The sequence below is a fragment of the Bombus flavifrons genome, chromosome 3 (genome assembly GCF_040668555.2).
Source record: "Bombus flavifrons isolate JBK064 chromosome 3, iyBomFlav1_principal, whole genome shotgun sequence".
Lineage (NCBI taxonomy): Eukaryota > Metazoa > Arthropoda > Insecta > Hymenoptera > Apidae > Bombus > Bombus flavifrons.
In genome coordinates this window covers 17,665,975-17,693,653 of record NC_138444.1, presented here as the reverse complement: position 1 = coordinate 17,693,653, position 27,679 = coordinate 17,665,975, and the positions used below count along the sequence as shown (strand labels likewise).

The 27,679-nt window shown below is 39.1% G+C and overlaps 1 protein-coding gene and 1 long non-coding RNA gene across 2 annotated transcripts in view; one reads left to right on the top strand and one right to left on the bottom strand.

The window, feature by feature from the left end:
- Nucleotides 1-27,679, bottom strand: part of LOC138178063 (uncharacterized) — a 272,249-nt gene that overhangs the window by 130,067 nt on the left and 114,503 nt on the right. The gene's annotated exons all lie outside the window — the stretch shown is intronic.
- LOC138178060 (zwei Ig domain protein zig-8) overlaps nt 22,754-27,679 on the top strand; it is a 118,019-nt gene continuing 113,093 nt past the window's right edge. The window contains exon 1 of the mRNA XM_069109479.1: nt 22,754-22,892. The gene's annotated coding sequence lies outside the window, so the exon portion shown is untranslated. The remainder of the gene's footprint in view (nt 22,893-27,679) is intronic.

The window sequence follows — 27,679 nt, the reverse complement described above, 5'->3', positions numbered from 1 at the left end:
AAAGTTGCTTGAACTGAAATACCGACTTAAAAAAAATCAATAATTTCTTGCGTTATCTACAATTGATTACATTGGAAATTACATTCGATCTAAGTTTCAAGATAAACAGATACAAGAAAACTTTCTTGTAAAAACTTGTATTTACACATCCGATGAGAGTAGATCTACCACTCTATACTATTATTGTACTACGTGTTAGGTACACTGAAATATCAACCACGAGGATAATTTGAGACTTCTTATCGTCATTGACTTAGGGCAACACAGACCTGTACATTAGATGGAATTTCGTGTCTCAGGTTCTGAAATATCGACCTTGAGAAAAATCAGACTGACTTGTACGCCCTCTGCGATTTGCTACAACGAATATATAAATTATATTCAATTCAATCGTTGAAAGCGATAAAACTGGACTTGTCGTGTTACGGTACGTCGCATCACACGTTCTGTAATACCGATCATTGAGAAATTTATTACGCTCTCTGCAATCTATAACATGGTGTCGAGTGTAATTAGTCCATTTGAACGCACTCTGTTTATTTAAACAAAACATTATCCAATGCTCGATTAAATAAACTTCTGGTAATTGAATTCATTCATCCGAGCAATAGATACAATTTATCTGTTTAATAACAAGGTATTTCGTTGTTTAATTCCGCTCAAGGTTAGATCTATGATAAGAAAGGCTGTCAGTAAGGCTGCGATCTGACGTACCTTAGATTAGTATCTTCAGTTGCCTCTAAATTCTTCTAAAATCGTCCTGAACTTTAAAGAATGTAAATTGGATCCCGGATCTTATTTAATTCTTAAGTTTAAGTAGGTTCTACTTTCAAGATCTAAATTAGGTTAATTCTAAGCCTTGTTACTGGAGGAAGAGCGATTTATTTTTTGTTTCAAGCTTTAAGCTTCAGTTTTAAGTCTCGGCTTTAAGTTTTAATTAGGCCCTACGTTCAAGCTCTAGTTTCAAGCCTTAGTTTCGAGTCGCGTCGTTAGTTTCAAGACACGGTTTTAATATTCTTGCAAACATCCATGTACTCTATCGATATATTTATCCACAGAAGCGAGTCTCTGGTGATCCATTTCCTCTTTCCATCCATTCAGGTTAGGTTTCATTTTGCTTTATTTTAGCCAGCGGTACGGGTGATTCGTCCATTGAAGATCATCCATCATTAGCAGATCCATTTCCGCTTGTTCAGGCCAGACGAATAAATACAGTGCGTTTGTAACGCGACCACTCGAAATTATCAAGGTAAATGACGTTTTCAGACAGGCACGTTGAATTTAACTAATCGTACGGCGATTCGGTGACCGACGCGTAAATAGTCAAAGTCCGATTGCGACGCGCGTTCTGCGGTTTGGTCGCGGCTTGAATCGCGGTTGGTTTGAAAAGCGGCCAAATAATACTTTTAAGAGATAATTAGACCGCGATTCATCGCGGCGCCCTCGCGTTCTCGTGTTTTCACTTTCAATTTGATGCGACTGTTTACGTTGGCGGAGGAACGTGCGTGAATCGATCGTGATCCCGCTGCCACAACCCAGCAAGTTCGGGACCCAGGTTCGAATCCCAGCACCCGTAGTCCTATGTTTCTTCCACGCATTTAAATTAGAAGAAAAATACCAGTACCCCAGCAGCTACAAGTATCACGGACAACAAATACGCCTCACGTTTATTTGACTACTCGCGAAGGATCGTCGTAGGTATTTGAAAAGATATTCCACAGGAAGTAATAAAACTATCGAATTGTTACGAAAGTAATACGAAAATGGTTTATTAAGAAAATTATTTATAATGTAAAAGTTTAAAGCATTCTGTACAAAGCTGAGGTTGGTCGGGACAATTTGGACAATAAGTTGTTCTTTCCTTTAAATTCTCTCGTGTCTTTGATCGGTCCGTTCGACGTCTTTTATCTGCATAACATAGTTCGCACGCGCGTCTAATGCTTCCTCCGGAATTATTTTTCCGAACGGCGATATTATGCCGACTCCGTGGAAGACAAGGATTTTTTGTATTTTCAGACAAGCCTAATAATTTTTGTTCGATCACTCGCGGAGAGACGCGATCGCGAGGAAGCACGTCAACGGGAGTCGTAAATTCCCGTTACGATTAGATAATCGACGCCACGAAATGATCGATGCCCTATTTCGGTTAGGATAATAGAGGTGGTTTAATTGAGTAGTTACACTGATTCAACAGGTATAACTTAATGTTTATTCCAACAACTTTGTAGAGAAATGATTACACTGATGCGTATGTGCAAGTTAAGTAAGTAGTTGACTTGACCCTCCTAATGTCGTAGGAGAAGTCATTGACTTGACTCTCCTGATGTCCTAGAAGAAGTGAGGTAAAGTGACGATACTGCATCGGAGGAAAGCTAGTCGTGGGTGTGTCTAACGCAAAGGGATCATCGGATTTGTTGATGACAATTTTGGTTAGGAAAGTGAGGGCAGTAGACATTGCTTCTGATTGGGTAAAAGAAGGTTGGTGGACTAGGAAGGGCCTTAGCCGCCCTCGATAGAAAGTTGCTGGTAGGAAGCATCATACGTGAGAAAAACTAACTTTCCCGTGTCAAACCGTAGTAGACAATACTCTTTGGAAGGCGATTTAGAAAAGGGATATTTGTTTGGTCTGAAGGACTTTAGCTAGTAAATTACTGAGATGGAGACTATTGAGGGTAGGCAGTGAGGGCGAGCGGACATCTGGTTATCATCTTGCCCGCGGTGTGTGGCCTAGTCTAGGTAGAGTGTCGCCCGACGTAACAATTTTGCAGCTAATAATTCTCTAAATTTTCTAATATTTACATCCTTCCTTGTTGCAATTTCGCAAACCGTCAAAGCGTTTACAACAGAAATTCCCAGAAGAAGTTGAATAACAAGTTTACGGTACCATTTGATTCCTTTTCCAATTGTTGTGGCATAAGAAACCATTTGGTCGGAACAATTTATACCACACTCGTGGGCTGAAGGAGATTTCATTGAAAACACGCGCGCCAGTCAACCTGTTAATAAGACAGATTGTTGGAATACAACGATATCAATCGCATGCAGATAAGATGGTTGATCGTATGGATTCTTCCCTTCGTTGTCCAACGCTATCCCCACTAGTGCGCGTTCGTGAGATGTACCATGGCGGCTAGCACGTGCATGCTCTTTCGAGAATTCGGCGGAAGAAGCTTAAGGATATGGATGGAACATTCTCGATGGGCACGTCGAGAAGCTACTAGAAGGTTCTGTAGCACATGTGACGCCACACAGACACCCACACAGGTCACACTCATTACTGCATACAGAGTGGGGTTCAAAACCTTTTTAAAGGCCATGGGTCACTATGCAAGTCAGTCTGTGAACAACTAGCCAACTGTCAACATTCATAACGCTTACTTGTATTTTACTTATAACTTTGTTTAATAAAAATCATATAGTATTGTTTCAATACACACATTGTGTCTTCCACAGTTTATTAATCTTAATTTCAAGATTAAATTCTAACACAGATTAAGGCAGCCAGTTAATCAAGGAAATTGTACGAAGATTCAAAAAGGTTTGCAAAGAAGAAACGAATACTGGGAAGATTGGCGAGGAAACGTAGCTTTGAAATAGGTGGAAAGGGTTAATGGATGATGGTAATTATTTACGACATATGTACAACACATGATCGATGATAATTGTCATCTCAAGATTCTTCGCGCATTGCTTAATTCCGTATGATTAATATTATATGATATTAAATTAGGTTGATGCTAAATTACGTTATTCGTATTACTGTATCGATATGACAGCAAAAGCTCTATTTAAAACGGCGGCTAACAAATCGGATCTCCTACACGCCAAGCGTATAATACCAACGTGTAACATCCGTTTCTTTATGTAAAGCAGTGTACTAACCAATTACACAAATTTTGCATAATATCGTAAGGAGTCTCGTGTAATATCGGACTATCGACAAAACTGGAGCAGCAGCGCAACTTTCTCTCATAATACGGTCTAACGAACTGAATAATCAACGAATTGCCCCGTAAACCATCGAAAGCAAGTCGAAGCAAGAAGCCAAAAAAAAAAAAAAAAAAAAAAAAGGAAAAGAAAAGAAGAAACAAAAAAGTTATTGACAAGAGTAACTCTAAATTCAAAGAATGTGAAAAAAGAAATAGTTTCGTTTGCCCGAAGCTTTGCCATATATATTTCTACGCGGTATAGGGTAGTTTACATTTCAAAAAATCGCACTGGATCCACAACTCTTTCGTTTCGCTCGTATTCGCCTGCTGGGGCAAAAGTCGTTTATTACGAAAATTGTTTTTTCCCCCATTGGAAATATGACAAATAGATAAATTATCGAGCCGCGTACACTCGTCCATTTTGTCTTTCGCGGGCGTCGTGGATCCACCGTGCAGCCTGACGAGAGGCAATTGTCGTTTCCATCAAAAACGATGACTGACGACACTGCGTCGACGATTTTCAGCCAAACCGAATCGAAAACGCCGAAATAAAATCATTGTCCTGTTTTAATTGATTTCGATAATGGCACAGCAATCGCGACGGATTCCACGTGCAATAACGAATCTTTGCGTCCACAATAGCACTGAATCCAGTTTTCCTTTCTTTTTTTCTATTTCCGATGGCTATTTCACCAGTGACCTGGACGTTTCTGATTATACGAAAAGGAGAATGCACGTTTGTCGTTGGTTTGTCGCGTGTTTTGTATTCCTCTCCTTCGTGAAACATTTGTGTAGCTATCGCTTTTTAAATTATAATTTTCATATTTAAATCGTTTAAATCACAATTTTCCAGAGTTTCTGCCATTGGGGAGAACTGTTTTTTCGTTTTACAAGCGTTTCGACGTGCCTTTAGTGCAACTTAACGCGATAATTTTAATCGCGTTCTGATTTATGAAACGTCCCACGTAACTTTTTTTCCGCGATGCATCAGTGTCTGTTAAAAATGTAATTTCGTAATTTATTAAGCCCATGTTTCCAACTCTCTTGTTATTTTACTAATTGCAAGATATTCATATATGTATTTCGCTCGTACTCTGGCGTGGAACTTGTTTGAATTTGTAATCGCAGAATATAACAGACTCTTTCACGGACTCGAATTATTTATCCTAATTTAATCAGCTCAACTTCTACCAGAACTGATTCTGTCCAAGAATTTTTGACGATGCATGTACCAACATTCGTACGATTTCTGCCTTTCTTGTTTCATTTATAACGTCGACCTTCGACAAAGCATCGAAAATTCAAACTCAAACTTCAATCCAAACAAACGAAGAATAATTAAAGTTTAATCGTTTGATCGATAGGTATCAAATGGTAAACCGTTAAATCGACTATTCCTTCGCAAACTTTGTACGATAGTTAACCAGATAGTTAGCATTGTTTACGATAAAATCTCGCCGACTTTCGACTATTTTATTACGTTGTCCGGAAAGTATCTTTCTTTTACAGACACGTCTTTTACAACGACGCATCTTTATGCAAACAAGAAACCTAATCTATCAAACGTTCTGATCTTCGTCTTGATAGAACAAAATGTACCATACGTGATTCGATAGAATAATATAAAACGAAAAATGTTGTGCATCCGTTATTTCCTTATAAAACGAAAGAAACTTTTCGGACGACCTAATACATTGGAAGAAATACAGAAACTTGTTTTGCAAACGATAAAAACAAAATATAGTAAACGGTGAAACAATATAACAGAAATGAATACGAAAGGAACGTAGTGCCATAATTCTAAAAGTTTGATTGTTTGCACCAGGTTTGCATATTACGATCGCACGTTGTCCCCTTTGTTTGTTGCAAATATTGCGCATCTGCGATATTTGCAACGTCCGTAAGGGCGCATGTGCGGACGCACGTGTCCAGACGTCGAATGATTACGGCGGACGTACACGTATACGTAGTTGGGTGTACGGCCCATATGGGGCACTGCGGCTGACAGGGAAATACTGCGGCTGCTAACTACTGCCTTTTGCTCTAAGTTATAGATAGCGTCGTGCATGAATCCGCGTTCTGCCATTTCCGCTATTTCTCTATACCCGCTCACTCTTTTATTTCTCTTTGTTTCTTTTGCTTAATTTCCTTGCTGCAAAAGTGCCGCCTAAAAAGCATCGGATCGTAACTATCGTAGGTGTAGAGGATGGTTGGTCGTGTGGTTTAAATGACGAGATTAGTAGAAATTGAAACCGTCAAATATACCTTTAAATAATTAATAAATGCAAAGAATGTTCGCTAAGACGCTCGGTACTAACTGATTCGCTGAAAAAATCGCTCGAGACTAAGACTCAGCTGAGACTCAGATTGGTCAGCTTACGATCGCGTTCGTTTATTTAGACTGGTTGGGGTATACAGGGAAATTAAAACTCGTCTTTGTTTGACGGTTGCACGTAGCGGTGATATTGTTTTGCCCGGAATTTATTTATTATTGCATTATGAATGTAATATCAAAAAGGGGGGTATACGCTTGGTCTATCATATATTTAAGTTCGAGTTTTCTCGGGATAGTACAAGTTGTAAATTTAAGGTATAAACTAAGAATCGTAAGAGTGTTGAGGAAGAGAGAAAGAGAGAGAGAGCGTAAGTAAGAGTGTATGCCTTGGTCACGTCAAAGGTAGATGAGCAAAGGAGTGAGAGAAGGGTGCGAGGGTTGAAGGTCAGCATTTTTTGACCTGGGAAGACAGAAGTTGTGAGCCTAGTGTGAGAATAAGACGTACGAATATATTGTAATCAGTCTTTGCATTGGGTATTGCTTGTTAAAATAAAACTAAACTTCACTTTAAATAGAACATTCTTTCTTGTCCTTATTCTAGATTATTTAGATACTACATGCATATTCTAACGATGTTGATACTCCGAGGCAAAACAACAACATGATTCGAACTGTCCTGTAGCTCATGTACCGCTACAGAGGTAACTGAAATCGATGTATCGTGTCGTTGCCACACGACTCGAAATCTCCAGATTTTACTGAATTTTTAAACCTTCCTGTCCGTTTCTGTTCGAGAATTTATCGTGGTTTCTATTCCTGAGATAGTCGAAGTTCCCAGCAATTACAAAGCTACACTTATATCTGAAACAACAGCTAATGAACGATATTTTTAAATATAACTTTTACCTCGTATTTATTCGAATAATTCACGTATAACTTTTAAACGATTCCACGGCAAATATAGAGCTTCCAATAGAGTAATAATCATAGATTAGTAAATCTTATTAAAAGAATCTCTAGAGCACTTGTGTAGGATGTTTGACCGTGAGATTTATTGAACGAGGTTGCTCGTTGTTGAAACCACCGAATATATTTAAAATAATAAATTAGTACACGGGCCATATTCGCTGAGACGCTCGTACAGTCGTAAAATAGGATCGCTAATGACTCGTTAATTGGATCCATAATTCGTTGATAACTGATCGACAACTGACTGTTACTCTTTTCCATGCGTCTGCTTATTTATACTGGTCGGGGGAGAGTCGGAAAATTGAAATTCGTCTTTGTTCCACGATTACACGTAGCAGCGATATTGCTTTTCCCGAAGTTTATTTATCCTTACATTACGCGTATCCTAACGATCTTGATACTCCGAGGCAAAACAACAACTTGATTCGAATTGTCCTCTAACTCGTGTGCCGCTACAAATCTGTAGTAAAGTTCTTTAATAAAAAAACGTTAGATCAAGTGATGCGCGTTATCGTTTCAAAAATCCTGTCCGTAAACGTGTCAATTGTTTCTGAAAACTCTGTAAGCTAGAATTTACCACGAAAATAATCGCTGACAGCGAAAGGCCGCGGATACTCGCCGAGGAACATTATGTACGCGTTGCTATTCACCTTCGGATTCTTTAATTCCGCTACAACAATCTCTATAACATATTGCCAGCCTCATTACCATAACAAAACTTCGCCACGCGATTTTACAAAAAAAAGTCTGAACTTCGAACGAGAGAAGTACGGCGAAGAAAAAAGGACCAGAGGCAGAGAGAAGGAAAGGCAAATTTCGCGGTGCGCCCTGGAGACAACCAACGCTATTTGGGAGTCCGATTTATGTAACGAGGGACCAGCTTGAAATTTTAATTCTATTCCATTCTGGGTTGCGGTCTGGGCACAGCGCGACATAATTTAGGCGCCGGAACGTTATTTACAGAATGACGCGCTCCGAAAACGCGAGCTTATACATACACCGGCGACCCATGGTTATCGTTGAACGTCAAAAACCGCGATTTGTCTCAATTTCGGTACGAGATCCGTGTGCCTGACATGTCTCTGCACACGCGTGTCTAATACCGCGTGCAATAAGTTCTTCCTCGTGCTTGGTCGCGACATTTATGTCCTTGATTTTTATAAATTCATTGGGCCAGGTTTACGTTAACGAATTCAACGGGTTCCAGCAACTCGAAAGCATTTCCACTCGAGTTTCCACGCTCGTCCTCGTTAATTGCAAATTTCACGGCCAGTTTATTCAATTTTTCTCGAGAAGACCAGATCCTTCGAATATTAGATTCTCCGATAGAAAATAAGTACGGATAACGTAAGTGTAGTATCGGAAAATTAAGATATAAATTTTTCCCGATCACTTACAATTTATTAATAGCAAATTAGATATACAAATATCAATGGGACAGAAAACGACGTTTGTTTAATTGAAACTAAATGCGATACTCGTCACAACGAATCTAATACTCTCTCTCTCTCTCTCTCTCACCGCAACTCTAACAACTCTACAACACTGACAACTCGATCAACTCCACGACTCTACTCTTCGACGACTCGATTAGCTCTGATCCTCGCAACACACTCGCTTTTCGACTCGCATACTCTGACCTCTCGGTCACCCCTGCTTGAAAACCGAAACCGTCCTTTTGTCCTAACGCTATTTATCGTTTTTCTCATACCTCTGCAAGAACTAGGCGACCTTGGTCACATAAGCGCTCTTAAATGTAAACGAAACACAGAAGCACGACATACACTGTTTTTCTATTTTCGACCGATCTAAAATTAAACTTCTTTACGATATTACATAAGGAATAAGACGAGAAACTAGAAACGATCGTAATTGTAAATTTAGATAAACGCGCCATTTATTTGTCTACTTTGCTTTTATCGGATTATAAAGACTATAACTCGTGGAACGAGCTTTTATATTAAGAAAGAGATCGAATTTTAACTTCCGTATGCGATACATGCACCGATGACGAACAGTTGGCAGATTATTTCCACTCGCGTGCTTCAATTCCGCCAACATTTAAGATATCTGCTTTCTATTAGGCATCCACTTGAAGCAAGGTCGTTTAAACTGAAACAACTTTATGTTAAGTGGCTCGACTTATACGAACGCGAAGCTGAACCTGTGTGAACGGAGACTCGGATTCAAATAACTTGGCTAATCTGCACGAGGCTTTAGGGAAAAGAGCTAGACTACACAGAATCTCCATTGCCGCGGAATAACGAAACGCGTTCCCTTTAATCTATGCGATTCGAAGGAAGAGTTAAAATTAGTCGCAAGTGTAACAGAAAGACACATACTTTGTAACGTATTCTCTCCATCTTTTCTTAAACTGTATGTGGTAACTTATATGGGTCTTAGAGTAAGGACAAGTAACGATGTTTCATTTGGAGTTAAGTTTAGTTTAACAAGCGATACTCGATACAAAAGACCGATTACAATATCGTCGTACGTCTTATTATCATACTCGGCTCTCAACTTCCCGATTCATACTCTCCGGCTCTTCTCAATACGAGAATTGATTGTAAATTTTAATAAATAAAATAAAAGTAAAAAAATACTCTCCGGCTCCTCCACTCACACTGTGCGACTTCTCAACTCACTCTCTCTGACTTCTCGACTGACACACTGCCGCTTCTCAACTCACATTCTGGCCGTTCTAGCATCCCTTTGCCTTTTCTTAGGCCCACCACGCGCGTGTTCCGCAGACGCTAGTTGCCAGGGTCACGTAGACCTTTTCTACAAAATTATACAATTGAAAGACCAACGACACATCGACGGACACGACGGCGCCTCGGCTCTCGCGACATTGTTCATGGTTAACTCGATGTTTCTTAGGCCCTTTTCCATGATACTACATGTATTTCCTCCAGATCAAGATAATGTAACGTCGATTTATATCAGAGGCCGAACGTGTGCAGGCTTCACCGCGTACCCTCAATTAGCCCAAGGACCCACCATAAACTTAAACTTTTAGTTTATTATTTTTGTGTTATCTGTTTATGGATGGTCCTTGAAACAGCCCTTAGGTTGTTATACGTCCTTACTAATTACGAGGAAAGCAGGTAGTTACCCAATACTTTTTTTTTATTTATTTATTGAAATTTACAATCAGTTCTGGCATTGAGAATTTTCAGTAATTTTTTCTGGCGTGGCGCAGTGACATGGCTAATTATTTATAATAAGTTAATACTTATTATAGATAAGTATAATAAATCCAATACTTGACTAACGAAAAAGCTGGTTCTTCCTATAAACAATATTACCTACTAGCCACGTTGGTAGGAGGCTTTATCCTCCTATCTTCATTTATTAACTTGGCTTATAACCAATTGGCATCGTGAATCGTTACCCTCACTTTTCCTAACGAAAGGTGCGAACAGCGAATCCGCGTTGTTAATTAAAAGGGCACACCCACACCGAGCTTTCCTCCGTAATGAGACGAGAACACCTGGGGAGAAATATACAAAACCTAAGAATAGTCAACATATCTTTTACCGGTCTCTACCCTTATAACAGTCGCGTACTTAACGTATCATTGTAACTAAGTCTTACGTAACGTGGTTGGAGTGAATTCTGATTTATGTTAATTCAGTGTGTATTACATCGTGATTGCTGAATTCGTAATAAAGTTTAACTAAAACAAAATTAATAGTTGCGTTACGACTCAGCGATTTTATTTCATCAACCAACCCTTAAGTTTACCATAAGTGACAATAACGTCGTTGGGAACGTGTCGTTCGATCAGCCGATTATTCAATTAATAAAATTCAATTAACGATGAAAGACAACGTCTCTACGTATAACCTGTAGAATGGTAAACAGTGGTTTAAATGCACCTGGATAATTGCACAGGTACTCTAATATTTAAACAGAATACGAAGGTCTGTCGATAGAAAGCGATCAAATTAGAACATTATCGATGTTGATAATGGAATTTATGAGTAGTTTCTATTTTAGCTTCTCCGATGGAATTCTTCCTCTTACGAAACTAAATGAAATTTTCTATGTCAGTTCTAAGGTTAGATATATTTTTCTTTGTTTAAAGATCGACGAATAACATATTTATTTCTGTAAACAAAATACTCGATCGATTTAAAATACAACGTTCAAAGATATTGTGAAATTTATTACCAGCCATGAACGGTAAGTAGCAAGAATTTTAAATCGCTCGTCTAGTTCCAGCAATGACAATCCTCTTTCTGTTATCTTCTTCGCTTCTAACGATATTCGACGTAAGACTGACGTAACAAGGAGTTTCAACAACGCGGAAGAATGTGATTACGTGGCTATATTTTTAAGTCAAGTGGAGATTACGCGTAATTTATTGTTTCGTCGCCCTTCTATCTCACCGAACACGTTCTGTTACGCGGTAATTCATCTTCGACCAAGTAATATACGACTGTAGTGACGTCAGCAATCGGGTAAATGGCGCGCAAGTTGTTATATTTTCATCAAAATGATCGAATTATCGACGAATCGTATAAAGTTTCCAGCTACTGTATACCGTAGGAAATTTTCTCATTTTTCGATAATCATATTATTCGAGGAAATTTCGTCGGACGAAAATAATCGCAACTAGCGAACGTTGCTACGTTCAACGATAAATTCGACAAGTTTGTCGTTAATGGAAGTTTCTATTTCTGTCGAAATGAATCTAATCGAATATGGTCGACGAGGAATATGTACGAACGAACGTACTACGTTAAAAATCTCGACTCGCCGTATGAATCTACAGTAAAGTATCACCTGATGGTTGCAGTAACGATATTTCACACTCTATATCCTACTAACTTTTCAATCGCGGAATTATAATACTCAAAATATCGCCGAACACGCGGACGAGAAACAAATTATTTCCGGTGAAGTTGAGCGATCTGATTTTATTTAACGTACATTCTTGTCCCGTTGAAAGCGATACGTGCACATATTCACCGGCGTAACCGGCTTTTGCTTTCGACATCATATATCACTTAAATCTTGTTTCTCGTACAGTACGATATCGCATAGAACGAAACAAAACTCTATTGTTATATTGACTTGGCAACTGATCGCGGATTTTGTCATTACCACTTAATTACAAAATGTTTATTATCGATTTATTTATTCGGTTGGCAACTAAGTGATTGCGGATTTTGTAGTTAACACTTAATTACAAAATCCGCAATCACTTAATTGCCAACCAAATAAATAAATCGATAAAAGCAAAAGGTAGACAATAATTTTCTACTGAACTGCCTAATTATCTAATTAGCTTTACGATTAATTATTTCTAATTAGTTTCACTTTTAATTTCCGTTATACGCGAATAAAAACAGTTTCATAAACGATATGTCCAAGCACGGTGTTAATGTTAAACAGCAATTTGTAAAAAGTCTCGGTTTTTCTTGCTGACTCGTAACGCGAAGAACAGAATCGAGGGCTGAGAGAACAACAAGCTTGCTCGCAGCAGACTAAACTATTCCCGTAGGCTGATGACGTGCGTTACAATTAATCAAGCAAAAACTGTCAACTGCCAGGCCCCGGTGTATACGTCAGCCAAGCGGGAAACTATCGACCGCGAACAATGCCTAATGCTACGAATCGTGCAATAGACAAAACTAGATCATCTTACGGAGTTGTGCGTCTGTCCAATCAAAATCGTTGCCCCTTCCCTTTAAATCTCTTTTATTTTCCTATTCCCTACGTTCTTTCGACGATTAACATTCTCCTTCGATTTTTGCTTCCTGTACAGAGCTTCAAAAACCGCTCGAAATTCATGCCTCTAGACTAGAATACTCCCTTAAAGTTCTGCAACGAAAATATAGTTAAAGTTTTACGACGACTCGTATAATGTGCAAATTCTGTTTAGGATGAAAACTGGACGATTAAATTTGAAAGAAAATGTCAGGATATAAATGTCACGATCTACATGATACGAGTCACTGGGACCGAAAATCTAAAGTGTTATCGAGCGTATGTCAAATAATTCGCTTTATTCGCGACCCGAAAAGTATTTCGAGTTTTCCTTAGTGTATATCGAACATCTGCCTCCGCTTTTCGATGCAACACTCCGTGCAATTTTAGTTTCGTCGAACAAAGAGAAGCACAATGTTTGCATACTCTTAGTGCAACCAGAACAAGTGGACCATAGAAATAAAAAAACCTCTGGATCCTCTTTCCGTCTCACTCGCTATGCGCTTGTGTAAAGTATTGAACTAAAAGAGAACACTTTCAGATACGAATTACGTTACATCGACGTTCTATTTTCCGTGTAATTCGAGTTATTTTGCGCATTGACCAATTCGTGATTCTGTTCTAATGACAGGTAGTAAAAAGAACATCGCTAACAGAATCTAGTTTCAAACACACACGCCAACTGTACATTATCTCTAAAAACAGAATATATTTTGTAGATCGGACTATTTCTCACCCGAAGGGCTTCACTGTAGTCTGTCGGATGTTTCGAGATTTCATCTGCATCTTCTTAAGATATACATGGGCCCAATTTGTAGATTTCGAAAGGATTACGATCAACCGTCTGTGTAAAATATTTATATTTATAATCGCATATATAATTTGCATAAATATTGCGATCATACGTTTTCTATTATCGGTACACCAATTATTATCGAAACCGATGCGTTCAATGTCTGACTCGTCTTCCTTATTCTATTTAAGCTGTTAGCCAGGTCGTAGCTAGAAGTTTCTATAATCATAGAATAAAGAATTAATAATTTATCGGCTAAAATTAGTAAAGCTAAATTGCGTGAGAAAGCTTTGATATAATATATTTAATTTATTTTAACAGAAAATAACAAATAACTAGGTAAAAGAATTATTAGGTTGTCCGAAAAGTTTCTTTCGTTTCATAAGTGAAACGATAGATACACAAAATTTTTTATTTTATATTATTTTATGGATTTATCTACGATCCATTTTGTAGTAATAGAATAAAATGGATCAAACGTAACTCGATAAAATAATATAAAACAAAAAATGTCGTGCATCTACTACTTCCTTAGAAAACGAAAGGAACTTTTCGGACAACGTAATACTATACTCAATGGATTAACCGAGTAATAATAACTCTGAGTAACGAGTGTAAAAATAACATTCTTCCTAGCTAAATATTTTACGTAGTCCGTTACTTTAACCAGAGTCTATCCATTCGTCAAATTTCCTTCTTGCAAGCAGACGGAAGGAAGAAGCGTCGATCGAGAGCTTACCGTGCCGATGACTTGCATCGTGAAAATTGTCGCGTGATTTTGGCTGCGAAATTTCGAAGAAGTCTGCTTGCTACGTTTCGCAGCCGCAGCTCTTTTAAAAGTTCAGGCACGTTCAGTAGCTGGATGCGCAAGGTGGATACTCGGTCCTACGACTCGTGCAATTTCCCGCCAAGAATCGCGTCACAGAGACACGTCGAATTTCCGAGTGCATTTAGAGAGCTCTCGCGATATGGTGAAACACGGCTTCAATACCAAAGATCTGTTCGCCAACCTTAGAAAAATACGTTCCCTGGAAATGCAAAATAACTGATTGGTGAGAATTTTGGATCTTAATTGCCGAAATAATGGTACAGGAACACTAAATTTACACTTAGCATTTATATTAGAATAGTTATACAGGGTGGTTGGTAACTGGTGGTACAAGCGAAAGGGGGGTGATTCTACGCGAAAAAATAAGTCGAAAATATAGAATAAAAATTTTTCGTTCGAGGCTTTGCTTTCGAGAAAATCGACTTTGAATTTTCGCTCGGTACGCCTGCACTTTATCGCGTCTCGTTATAACGGATCTCACTGTAGATCGTTGTCTCGATTGACGTTTTCTTTTTATTCTATAAATTTTTATTCTATATTTTCGACTTCTTTTTTCGCGTAGAATCACCCCCTTTCCGCTTGTACCACTAGTTACCAACCACCCTGTATATTTATTTGATAAACGATTTCAAAGATATTCATCGCTTGCACGCGTCTCACCTTCTTCCATACCAGACCCTTAACTGAACAGTTTACATTTCTTTGTTTTCGAGACACCGCGCACACAAATACTTCCACACACTGAATTCACATACATATATCACTACTACGCAGCTAATCTAGTCTAACACATAAAATTATACATATCTCAATACTGATAACCGTCTAATTCGTCTAAAAGGCATCTAGTTTGCCTAGTAACTTCTTACGTAAACATTTTTATTTAATCTGCTTAATTCCGCAAAGATTCGCTTCCAGTTCTATACGTGGAGATGATTTGTCTTCGTCTTTTGTTGTCGCGTAGTATCGACTAAAGAGCAACCGGTCAGGTCAAACCGATCGGTCGATATCGCGTACCTCGAATGACTTAACGTTCAAGGTGGAGGAGATGAAATAACTCGAGTGTTAGATTTAGACGGCACTTTATTTGTACTAGTTGTAGCACTTAACCGAAACTAAGTGAGGACTACCGTCGTCCTGAGTCTGTACTGTCCGATGGTTGGAGATGAACTCAACTCCCGCGTTCCTGATTCTCTCCTCCCGCTGTTGGATTTCTTCTCTCCACCGTGCCCTTCCGACTGGTCTTTTCCTGGGTTTTTTCCTGGCCTCGAGTCATTACGTTTACCGCCCTGGGAGGACATGTAATTCGGAATTTCCTAACGAGAGAAATGGGCCTGTCCGTGCCATAAACGGACGGCCAACTAAAATTCCGAACATTTGTCGTTCGTCGATAAATCGATCTAGTTTGAAGATTTTCGGATTTAAATCGCTTACGTTGTTCCTCCGATTGCCGCGAAACGTTGCGCGTAAAGCTAAAGGAAGGGACAGCTTCTGGCAATTTTACGGTAAAGGTAAACGTAGCGTTAAGAATCCCTTTTAAAAACATTATCGTGCGGGTATTTTAAAGAATCGATTTTGGATAATTGTTGGAAACTCTCCAGTGTTTTCCATTGGCCAGCGGGAACAACGTCCCGCCGAGGCAAGTACAGGGAACGACAAAGAAAGCAAACATAACCGCGATAAAACAAACAACGTAACGTCGAAATCTGATTTTCACAGAATGGAAGATTGCTTGACAATTGTGTTCCATGGCCGTGATTTCCTCTTGAAAAACGGCCGAACGTTTTCACATTCGCTGTTGAACAGTTTGTCCGCTGGTGATTTTATGTTGAGCAGTTAGGAAATTTACGTTAACAAAAACACGAGCCATCCGTTGTATGAACGGGACAGAGTTTTTGCCTCCTTGTTATTTTACGTCATACAAGTTTTTCGTGCACTCGTGACAATGGAAATGCAACGGTGACACGTTAAGCACAGTTGACAAATGAAAGCCAGGTAGGGTCAAGCATGAGTTATTAGCTTCGAGCCACGTCACGCTGCTGCTTTAATTTCGTATCTTCGATAAACGGTTTGCAGGCCGTACTTTATGCAATTAATGCGCAACTTGCCACGAAACACCAGTAATTAGCGGAACAAAAATTGCCACCTCTAAATCTCACGAGATTCCTTTAACAAAAAGATCGTTTAGGCGAAGATTTCTAAATCGTTTCACGCCTCGCGCTAGCGATTATGGAACTGGTCTAAGCTACATTTATTAAAAAATAATAATTTTTCACTGCGCGATGAAACATGTTGTAATATTCCAGATGTACGAATCAATCTTGACAGAGATACAATGGACGTGAAAATGAAGTGGAATTGATACATTTGCATTGGAGTATAGCGTCAAAGTAAAAGCTCCTTGCATAGATAATTAACCGAGATGGAAATTTCGGTTGCTGTAGATTCTACAAAGTCAAGAGCTGTTTCTATGTAACGCGTTGCATGTAAATATGGAAAGGGCTTGAATGGTCAGTTTATTGACTCACAAATCTCTCAAGTACGTGGACGTTTTTAAAATTGAGAAGAAACTTGCTATAAAATTTCACGACAAAATTATGTAGATACGTGAAAATCAATGACACTAGACGTCCACTTTCCGCGAGTCTTCGAATTTTCGGTGTCTCTGGAGGTCTTCGAAGCGTGTGCGTAACATAAAATACAGAAATCCTGCATCCTGCGTAAAGTATTATAAGAAAATATAATTCGCGAATGGCACTGCGAAAATTGGCTGAAATTGTGCGTGGAAGAACAGCAGCAACGTTGCTTACGATAACTTCCGGTTGAATTCAGTTCGTGGGACAGAAAACGTGAAGGCTCAAAGCCAAATACATTTTTCACGTTCCGAATCGATCGTTAGCCCGAGAGAAGAAATTCCAAGTTCAGAAGATTGAAATAAGCGAGAAAAAGCCGAAAAACCGAAACAGATTCTACGAAATAAACGTGTTTTCCGATTTATATTTAAAGAACCAATTCGCCTTTTCCCTTCGTAACGCGTGAAATAAAACAATCTAAGAGATGACAGCGTCACACGCAACTTGATTTACGTTTATCCCAGCGATAAACTTCACCGCGATGGCTTCAATTTAAAACGCTTTTTACCTTGTACTGGAAACTCATCGTCTTACCGTGGATGAACGAGCGTTAAGAAGGCCACCTACAGGAATCGTTATCGATAATCCTCGTGGGTCGACTTTCAGCGCGTGAATGCGTGGATTTTGCGTACACTTTAAGACAAGGATAACCATTAATCATGGTTCCCATGGAAGTCGCAACTTTTTATACGGTTTCTCGGAGAATGAAGAAAGATGGTGAGGAGAAAAACGACAACATAAATCTTATTCGGTGCATGTCGCATAATCTGTGACCGAATACGCTGTTGTACGGGGTACCAGGAATATTTCTTGCGTTGCATATAAACGCGGGAATAGTACATACGGCAAATGTAATTGTATATGTAAAATGTAACGGAATAATTTAATTCTACGATAAGAGAATAATTAGGAAACTCGTCGTTTCGTCTTCTTCGATAGATTTAAATTGCTCAAATTTTTATTTGTTCCATTGCGTACATTTTAATTTCTATACGAAACAAATACAGTGGCTACGAAACATATTTACACGTCGTTGTATTTATTGTGACGTTTGCGTACTAATTAATTAGATCCGCCTTTATTAAATTTCGTATCATTCTGTATCATTTCCCTTTTTTTTTATCTATTTTTTGACGATGAAGAATAAAATGAAACCGATGAAAACACTCGATTGGGAAACGGAGGCACGCGTAAATACTTTTCATCGAATAAAGAATACTTAGGTAAATCAACGGTTGGAAAATATTTTCACATGGATTTCCATGGAAATATCTTAATTTATACAATCCGATGGATCTCTCTAAATAAACGAAGAACGGAAATTAATTCACGAAAGAAAAAACATTCACCAACGCTAATATTATGTTCCGTTTATTTGCCATCCATTTCTTTATTAATATCCTGCTAGAAATTCTGTTCTTCGTGAAATTGATAAAGTTCGTGTATCCTGTTAATAAAATAAACTAAAACTGTTGCGCGAAGAATTTACCGAGGGGTAAACCATTAATGACGAAATATAGCGAATTTGTGACTTAAATCTGACGATCCTTGGTATCGTACGATAGAATCACGTAATCTACGTGCCAGGCGAGTTACGAAGGAAATTTTCCCGGTAGAAGTTGGCGATACGCGGATGCAACAACAAGGAAGGCCAGCTATTGACCAACGATATAGCGATTCTCGATCCAGATGCCAAGATAAACCGATTAAGGAGATCCTATCGATAAGTTTCGTAACCCACGTTGCACAGTGGGAAACTTTTCAGTCGAGATGTCACGTAGAAATCGACCCAGGCAGCTTTCGATTTTTGCATGTCTACCATATACGATGTTGACGTCGAATAAGAAACGATATATTGTAATCTTTATCCTTTATAATTATTATTGATTATAATAATTATTGTACGTATAATTTTGTGTATTGGACTAGATTAGCCGAGTAGTAGTGACACACGTACGTGAATATGAGTGTATGGAAGTATGTGTGTGCACAGCGTCTTGAAAAACAGACGAATGCAACTGTTTCGTTAGCGGTGTGGTATAGAAGATACTGAGACGCGTGCAAATGTATATCGACGAAGATCCTGGAAATCGTTTCTTAAATAAATCTAAAACTATTTTAATATAAATTCTAACTGTAACCTTAGTGTTTTTTTACTTTTATTTCAATAATTAAAATCCACAATTCTCAACGATTATATTGACTTGTATTACGTAATTACATCGATAAATAACAATAAAAATAATAATATGTATAAATATATTTCGTTTCTTAAATAAATCTAAAACTATTTTAATATAAATTCTAAGTGTAACCTTAGTGTTTCTTTACTTTTATTTCAATAATTAAAATCCACAATTCTCAACGATTATATTGACTTGTATTACGTAATTACATCGATAAATAACAATAAAAATAATAATATGTATAAATGTATTTCTTCCGAGGCTTTCCGGGCATTTTCCTGTTATCTTTTCAAAATCTAAACCCTTGGGTGTTCGTCGAAAATAACAAGAAAAAATATCTTGATTATTTCACAGTGCTGAATTTACCGATAGCTTGAAAATATCAAAGTAGCCTTAAATCAAAATTATGATCAAACCTTCTTCGTCTTTGCTATTCGAACTCGGCCAGGTAAGAAAATACGCATGATATATTCATGAATAATATTAACAGTCTCGTTATCGTGATCAAGCGTTTTCATTTTTAACGCGGTACACAATAATCGCCGATGAAAACAGGTTACGCTATCGCGAATTTATGAGATTTACAAGGGTGTATAAATCTTTTATCAACTTGGACTAAAGTGGATTTCTAAGTCGTGAAGAGGGGTAAAAGCTTTTCGAGCAAAGCTTCGTTCGAATTCGCGAAACACGAACAACTACCGTCGAATGTTTTCGTTTGTCACGCAGCCAGACATAGAAAGAAGTTTATGACGTAATATTTATAGAAATATATCTTAGCTTTCCGTGTTTAAAAAATCATCTGCGATCGAAAATTTGAACGAATAAACGATTCGTTATAATTTTGTGTGCCGAATGCGAAATCTAACCAGTAAAAATAATCCAGAGTGATTTTGATAGCAATAAAATTGCCTATCTTTCAAAGAATACGATAATACAATATAATGCAAATGAAATAAAAGTGAAACAGAGCAAGACTATAGCTATGCAATTCGTATGTGCAGAGGGGATTAAACGATGCTTAATTACAGCAAACTCGATATCGATAAGACCTAAACCAATGTTTTGTTACAAACTGGCAAATCTGTATTCTACGGGTACTGCCACGTTCCAACTGATCAGCCCGCTGTTCTAGGCATTTCATTAATATGCAGTTCGATTTTGACGTATCGTGCCCTTAATAATTGATACGTGTCGAAAAAAAAGGACTTTGTATTTCAACGTGGAATAGGCGTATCGATAGCAAAGGTTATAGCGAATATAATTTCCTGCGAATATTTATAAAGTATAATGTTCTATGTATGAATAAAAGATAGAAAATATGTATCGTCAATTTCAAACGTTTACGTTTTACTGCACGCGCGATACGATGTTTTATCGGGCAGAATATACGAGCGGATGAAAATTTTTAATTCGTTTGATCGTTCAGTGAAAGCTGATCGATGTCTATCGCGATTCTAAATCGCATACCGTATCGAAGCTAACGTTTAACGTTTCTTAATAAACTACGTGTACAGCACATGCGTAGGTAAATCGATATAAGGAAGAAACTGCGACGGAATTTTAATTCCCCTTGGAAGAACGGTCGCGTACGCACGACGCTGATTTTCCTAACATCGATACGATAAAGCGATACAACGTGAATGGTTTCCTCGTTATAAATAAAAATCCAATCTCGAAACAAACGCGGCGTGCGCGCGGAGCAGAGCGAAGATAAAAATCGCGACGAATCTTCCGCTTCCCTTGCTTCTACGCCCCGGCTTCGTTTGAAAATTCTTCTATCGATCGAAGGACTTTAAACGAATTTTTAAACGGATGGACAAGCTCAACAGCTGCCAGAGGACCAAGTACGCGCGAGTGTGTCACGATCGCGCAACACCACGGACGCACCATAAAGAATAATTAGAAAATGAGCAAAACGCGGAGAACGCGGGAGAAGAAGAAAACACGCGGATCGGAGAAACCTTGTTGCGAGACGACGACCCGAAAACGTCGAGCGACGATTCGATCGTGAGATTAATCCGTCGAATGTAATTGGAAGGTCGCAAGCATGTCACAAGCTCGGAGATTTACGAGCACGTGTGTCCCACACAAGTGATTCGTGCTTTTGTTTTTGTAGAGAGAATGTTAGCCGTATACGACGAAAAAGACTATTTCGGGGTCGAAGGAACCACCGCGAAGTTCCAACGAATAATACCACGCGAGCGATACATTCAACCGGCATCGATCATCAATCTTCGTCAGCTTCGAACCTTCCTTTCGTTGGATCATCTCTGGCAAATATGCAGGAGATCGAGCGAGATTTGCAAGAGTTTCGTCGCGGTGATATTACGGTTAGTTAAACGACGGTGATATTTCATTTCGGCTGATAGATAAAACCAACGATTGCAATCATTTTCCCGTTTCCCGTTATGCTGCGAGCCTCTAACTTTTGTAACTCGCGCTTTGAACGCTTTCGCTTTGGCCGTTTGCGATACGAGTTGCTTCCAGCAAGGGATCTAATTTCAATTAACGCTTTCGCTATCGGCATCCCTTTTTCCGTTCGATGTTCATCGCAACGACGGCATTCGCTTACGCGAACTGATTTTTCCAGACTATTTTACGACGTTCTCGCGTTAGCTATCTAATAGACGTAGAAATGACTTGCTTCCGGCGAATTTATTTTTATTTCGCCAAAAAATCGGGAAGAAGCTTGTCCCTATACTTAGTATACGCAATCGTGCTTCGTGAAAATTCAAAACACATAGCCATTCTATTTTTTATTACGAAAGCATTTCCAAACGGAGAAATTCGAGTGGTTCGCTGTGGTAGCCTATTCGCGTAAGAATTCTACTTTTAAATGTACGTTAATGACTCCAAGGGAAAAACACGATAAATCGCGTTTCTTATTTTCAGCGTGGAAGCAGATTTAAAGCTCGATACGTTGCCAATCTCGCGTTATCAAAATTACCCCTATATTTAGTCCTTCCTCATCTCCAAAATTTTCAAAACGCTGCCGGTAGCAACAAATTTTTGAGATAGTCTCTTTGTAAAGCTAAGTTCGACGCTTGGACAAAGTATCGATTTTAACGAAGCAGAAACATAGCTAGCGAAGAATAGAAACAAGAAGAGGGAAGAAAGAATTACACGTGACGTTATCGTAAATTCCTGTAGGTTGCCGCAATGAATGCAAGTTGCAACTGGAAACGGATTACCGCGGCCGCAACGACAAAGCCCTCTTTTATTTGTAGTTTCCAACGTTGGCGCGTTGATCATCGGGGCGATATCAAGTTGCTGGATCGGGTGTTGCGGCTTGGAAAGCTGCAGCTTACGAAGATTTTCCAGGACAATGAGGGCTTCGTAGGATCACCGCTTACGGCGTTGTAGTCGCCGGATCCATCGGAAGCACGTGGTGGTGGCAGAGGTCGCTTCTAAGACTTGCGAGCTTTCAAACTGCGAGCAGTCAGTCGCCAGCCGACCGAGCTGCACGAGTCGTGAGTTATGTTGTCGTGTTTTGTCGCAGGAGATATCGTCCTCGTAATACCGTGACAGCTTTTCAAACCGCGAACTGTGCATCGTTATCGGTAAGTTTAACAACAAAAGTAAAACTTTATTCGTTGAATTGCCTGAACTTCGTCGGACGATTAAATTCAAATAATTTCGAATGCACGAGAATCACTTCGTGACGGGAAAAATATTACATTTCGTGTCTAGTTGATCGGAAAAATTCGTACTTTTCAGCGGCTTTTATCCGTAATTCGCTGGATGTGTTGAAGCTAAACGTTTACACGTAGAAATCGCCGGAATTAAAATTACACAGAGAAATGATCGGCTTCTTCTTTTGTAAATTAGCGCGACGGATGTCATTCAACCAACTTTCGGGAAAGTTTCCAACTTTTCGTATGGAGAACTTGTTTGCGCGGGAAAGTTGAGAGATTTTAAAGATAGCCATGCCCTGTCGTATTCGCTTAGAAAGTTTTAACTCTGGCGGAAGAATCGAAAGACTGAAGCTTTAGCGAACTTTCTTTTCGCGACTTACCCTTTCCACGCAATGCAAGTTTCTTTTTTTTTTTTCATTAAACCATATCGATAAATAGAAATTCTATGTTATCAGGTGCGTAATAATATCGAAGAATTTATTAATTTCACCATCATCTGTTAAGCAAGCAAATTTTTGTGATACGTTCATAAGGTTTTAACCATAAAGTACCGGACACGTAATGTGGTCTTGTAAAATGGCCCTAATATGCGCCGATCGTACCCGGGGAGCATCTGACTATCCCCATCGTCTGTTTCGACAACATATAATCTCATCGTATCGACAGCGTCTAAAGAATTCTGCGAAGAATCTGCAGCGATAAACTAATTGCTGTCCGCGCGCACGATCTTCTAAATATCTGGCGATAATTTAACCAACCAAGAACACGGTGTCGTAGTTAGAAATGCGAAATTCTTGCATGTGGCCCACTTCGATGGCCAGAGACAATAGTTCAGCCGTCTGGATGTTCGAGTCTCGTTTGGCTGCCACAAGGAGACTCCGCTACCTCTCGTTACAATCGCAGTTTACATTCAACATGTATACGATAATATTCGTGCGGTGACCGTGCATCTTTCGCGGGGAGATCGATACGCGGCTCGAGTCCCTAGCGTTGACTAATTACGTGACTTCTTTTTGTTCGCGCGACGCTCGTTATGCGGTAGCTAATTAGTTTCCTGAACGGTGTCTGGGAGGAGAAAAAAGAAATGCTCGGGACATCTTAACTCGTGATAATTATGACGTATGTGGTGTCAGGGAGCTGGAGATCGAGAAAGCGGCGGAAAGACGCGGTGCGCGGCGAACGTTGACGCGGTTCATGAGCACGCGCCAACTTAAATAGAAACCTCGAAAACTCGTCTAACGACCGGTCGTCTCATCAAACACTTCAGCAAGCCTCGTCAAAGGCTACACGAGGCCAGCAACGACGCTATTCAATAACAACGCAACTGGGCGCTCGTGAATTTAATCCTTCGTTGCCAGTCGCGATATTTCGAATAAAAGTGACGGCGGAAATGTGGTCTGAAAATTGCGCGCGTATCAGCAGGCGCAGCAACTTTGCTCGCGAGATCTTTGCAATAATTTCCTTGGCGCGATAAAGAAAGTTTCGATTGTCCTGATCGGGTCGTCTCGGCGCAGCTTGAACGCAAAGCGTTTGCTCGGCAAAGTTGCAACGACTGTTTGATTTCGATTTTCCTTTTTGCTTGTTTTTGCTTGCTCCTTGCTTTTGTTCCGCGGGATTGAATACGCCTGCGACTTGCGTCGTTACGTTAGCGCGGATCTTGTTAGCGCGAAGAACTGCGACGGTACAGCGGATGAAATTGCGAACGTCGTTCGGACGATAATCGATGATTTTTGAAGCGTTACCTTCCACCTTTCGTAGCCACTCGATTTCCATTTACGATCTCTTGTCGTTAATGTCAATCGTATATAAGTTAATCTTTGTATTTTGTACTTTTGTGTTTTGTATTTTTGTATTTTGTAATTGTATTTTAGTCCGATAGTCCACATCTTAAAACATACGCAGCAACGACGAGCAAAACCGGTACGTGACTTTGTAAATAACGAAGGAAGGAAAAATAGTTACGTAGCTTCAGAGACGTTTAATCGATCCCTTGTATCCTTTTATTCTCCTGTGTTCCTTATTCTAATAATTTCATCTTATTTCGTTCGAGGTTAAGAAAATTTGTGGTACGATGTTGATGGATAAGTTTGTGCAGTTTGATATGAAAGTGAAGTTTAATGTTTTTCGTTACTTACAGTGTACGTGCCATTTACTTTCAGGATGCGCAATATGCACAAATATTCAGCTTGGAACGAACATTACGCTAATATATTTGATACATCTCTCGGAGACATGCTTTTTGTCGCAAAAACCAACGGGCTATAATTCATCTGGTTACTCGTATTTTTCGGTAGTAGATCTTCGACATTTTATTGGACCTTTATTCCCTCGTAGATTCGCTTCTAAAGGACTCGTACAAAGAATAATTTATTCCATATTAACCTGGAAATATGAATTACGCTATTGCAAAGATGTTCGCGGTATTAAACACGACCTTTCATGCCTAAAACATTATGTTTTACACGGCGTGAACAGAAAATTCCGTTAAAAAATTATTCCAACTCGTAAGAAGCGCGAGACCTCGTTTATTCATTTCATTTAGTCATTTATTGGGTTGGCAACTAAATGATCGCAGATTTTGTCGATACCACCTAATGACACAATCCGCAATGGCTTAGTTGCCGACCCAATATATCCTACCGGAAATATGCAAAAGAACGTGATCGGTACGAAAGACAAACGCGTCGTTAAGAATGGTCCGTGAACACAAACCATAGAAGTCTGTTGCGAGCTACTAGGCTGGGTCGTTCGATAATCCATACACATTTTCATATAGCTGATATCGAATTCGGATATCCTGATTATCCGCGCGAATTCGCGGCCTAAAAATTACCGTTCGTCGAAGCTCGAAAAATCTAGAAATAGAGAGGGAGAGACGGAGAGCGAGAGAGGGGCACTTAGGTTCGATAGAATGGCCGCAATTTGAAAACCACCTCATTAAAATTCCTTTTTTTTTCCCCGACGAACAAAAGGCATTTTTCATTACGTGTTCGATACGTGCACGGTGTCGAAATTGAATCTTCGTCTAAAACGTCGTACGTTCGCTCGGGATTACCATAGAATTAGAGTTCGATAGACTTCGACAAAGTTTCAGAAAAACAAGGCCAGCAATTTCCTCCTCCACCGGATAAAATGCCAGCGCTCTCTTCCGTTTATAAAGCTTTTCACAATGTTCGAGAACATCCACAAACAGAATTCAATTCACCCTTCAGAAGCAATTTGTCGCATAAACACGGAACCGGAAATAGAGAAGATCGGAGATGGGTCGACGATGACCCCGCTTTCTGTCCCCGGGCAAATGTAAATCGCCACCACGTTGCAACGAACCGCCAACCATTCGGCATTTTCTTAACGTTTCTGACAGAATGTCGCGCCTTTGCCAGATTCCCAGTATGCAGAATGCTAATTGTTCCCTTAACAAAGGCTGCAAGCTCGTGCCGTTCCGCTTCCATGCATGTCCATTCCAGGTTACCACCGACCTGAGAATAGCTTCTGCGTCGAGAGTCGCTTCTCCTTAGCTCCTCTCGTATCCTTTCGTGGCAATTTGCACGTGAAATATTTCGTCCGCGAACGATCCACGCGTTATTCCATGGTCTAATTCATCGAAGAATCGAAGAATATTTTTTTACATGCCTATCTTCGAGTAATATCGTCAGACTACGGATTTTTATGCGTTTACGTGCGTTTAAAGGTTGAAAAACGCACAGAATGCGCGTAATACGGCAAAATATGCGAAATATGCAACGCGTAGTGTACTTGTTACGATATTCGGTGTGCAAGACAAACTTCTATCTGGATTTCATGTTTTTTAATTACATTCGTAAAAAAAAATATGAACTCGCGGAAATTCTATTGCATAAATTCCACGCTCTAATTGTGATCAACAAACGACGGATGCATCTAATTCCTTTTGACACATGTATATAAATCGTTACTATGAAAAAATATAAGAATAAAATAAAATTGAATGAAATATTGGATAGAAATATGCCCTTTTGTCCCGTGGATCTTCTGTTCAAAAATTCTTTGATATTCTATTTGCAACGGTACAATGGAAAACTTACGGAATCCGCGTAATTTTCCCGTACGTGGTTAAACTTACAGCGATTCCGCGATCAAAATCCGCGTGTAATATTAATAGAGTGTTTTTAATAAGCCGCTAATAGTGAATGTAGTTTTTGAAAATATTCCAGCAAACTTTCGCATCGTTAAAATTGCAAAATATGTTATAACGGTGGACGAAGAATTTTTTAAACGTTGGAGAATTATAAAGTTAAATTATGTTAAAGAACGTTTCACAGGACTATTAATTAGAAAAATAAAAAGGTGGTAAGATTGAGCTATATTTCTGCTAACAGCGCTGACTTGCAGCTTTCCGCGTTTAGCATATGAAGACGATAAAATACTACATATGCATATACATGTACATATACATATACAAATAGAGAGAGCACAGCGCAGTTAACATTGTTACTGAAATCGCATCCTGAATTTTTCAAACAAATTTCCTAGAAAATGGAATTTCTCACCGAGTAATTTTCCATATAAATCAGCCAGGTAAAATTATCATAAACATCTAATTAGGAAGTGGATTATAAAAAAAAAAAACTACTATGTAAATGTAATAATTCAGCCATAGAAATTCGAAGGATCGAGATATCTAAATTTCACAGGTCTCGAGTGCTCCCGCAAGTGATCAATCGATTCGAGCC